The 1,816-nt window shown below is 32.5% G+C and overlaps 1 long non-coding RNA gene across 1 annotated transcript in view; it reads left to right on the top strand.

Annotated features, from left to right (window-relative positions):
- The window catches only part of LOC128250319 (uncharacterized), a 26,093-nt gene extending 24,344 nt beyond the window's left edge, over positions 1-1,749 (top strand). The window contains exon 2 of the long non-coding RNA XR_008266327.1: positions 1,269-1,749. This is a non-coding gene — a long non-coding RNA (uncharacterized LOC128250319). The remainder of the gene's footprint in view (positions 1-1,268) is intronic.
- The last annotated feature ends 67 nt before the right edge of the window (positions 1,750-1,816 follow it).

The raw sequence follows: 1,816 nt of genomic DNA, 5'->3' as shown, positions 1-1,816 counted from the left end.
GGGGGGCAGAAACAAAAATAAGTGAATAAAGAAAAAGTAAATAAATAAATAGAAAAGACATTTTCAGAGAAGCATTTCAAAGACAAACACATTTTGACTGTTCAATGATTTTTACTATTGATTAATTCCAATCACAAAAGAGAAACAACTTTGTTTATTTATTAGCCAATACATTAAGCCATTCTTGGAATGTAGCAGAACATTCCTTGACTGAAATCTAGAGGAGAGATGTGGTGAATGGACAGCAGATGATGATGATGATGATGATGAAGATGATTACGATGATGATGATCATCTGTGTCTTTGAGGAAATGTAAAGAGCTAGAAAACCAAAGGGAGATAAATCAACAGCTGAGCTAATTGCCTTGAACAAAAAACCCCTACTCGAAGCGCCAATGGATTCCCATTAATCATAGCTTTTACACTTCCTACATTATCTTTTTCTTATTTTCATTTGTTCTTGTATAATCTGAGCCAAAGAAATCGATGGAATTTCTCTCCCTCATAACCCCTCTTTTATATATTCATTGATTTTTTTTTTTAAAGTTTAGAAAAAAAAGCTGACGATAAAATATAAAACTGACGATAAAAATATAAAACAATTCTAAAAAAGATATTTTTATATATATATATATATTTATATAAAATTAAAAATAATAAAAATAGAAAGAGGGGGGGGAAAGAACAAGTTTTACTCCCATGCCCCCTCCCTCCACCCTGACACCCTCAACAGAGAATTTGGTGGTGGTGGTGAGAAGAGCAAACACCAAACAGATAAGAGAATTTAACCAACTGCACAAAGAGGACTAGCACTAAAACTCCACCGTCTTTGACTGGTCAACGCTTGATATCTATGTCCAAGACATGCAATAAGATGGACAATAACAACTCATTGCTAAGACCCCCACCCCCCACCCAGCAGCAAGGGACAAGTAACAACACCCAACCATACCCACCCCCACCTAGCGGCAACCCAGAAGCACTGTTGTTATGTCTTTGAGGAAATTTAGACATGGAGGAGCAACTTGACAATTCAAATATAATTCTTCTTCACATGGAACACTATTTTCATTCGGTTTCTTTTTCTCTGTCACTCATTCAATCAACCATTCCTTCCTTCTTCCTTTCCATTAAATAATCAGCATTAATTAATTAATTGTTTTTTTTTTTTTAATTTTCATAGTTTTACTGTTTTGCATTTTAAATGATTTAAAATTTGAAAATTTGAACTGGTTTCACAAAACGGGCACAATTCCTTTCCATTGCAGATGTTTAAGAAGAAAAAGAAAGACAGAAAGAAAGAAGAAGAAAAAAAGAACTCGTCTAAATTATAATTGAAGAAGTAAAATATCGTTAACATTTAACGGATTATTAAAAGTAGAGACACAGAACAGAAAATTGACCATCAGCCATCTCGTTGTCAGTGAAAAACTTAAGGTTTCTATCTTAATAGAGATGTTCAACATACATAGGTGAGTGTATACGGTCTGTATGTATGTGAAAGAGAGACGTTGGGAAGTAAAAGCAGGGCAGTCTGTGAGCAGTAAGCCACCAAGAGATTCCCAAAACACAAAGAACTTAGACAAACTTTTATACTGGACTGTTTTGTTTTTGTCTTTTTTTTTTACAAAGAATATGAAGAGAAAAGAAAAAAATCTTGTAAAAACAAACAAGAAAATGGAGTTGAAGAAATGTTGTAATGAAATAAATAAATAAATAAAAAAATAAAACAGACAGGAAGTAGAAAAATGGTCAAGTCTTACTACTTTTTACAAACAATGTAAGAATTTGACCACAAAAAAAAAAAAAAAAAAAA

This window comes from Octopus bimaculoides, chromosome 20, assembly GCF_001194135.2.
Source record: "Octopus bimaculoides isolate UCB-OBI-ISO-001 chromosome 20, ASM119413v2, whole genome shotgun sequence".
NCBI lineage: Eukaryota > Metazoa > Mollusca > Cephalopoda > Octopoda > Octopodidae > Octopus > Octopus bimaculoides.
Note: the sequence above shows the minus strand (reverse complement) of the source record. Positions and strands in the feature narration are given on the sequence as shown.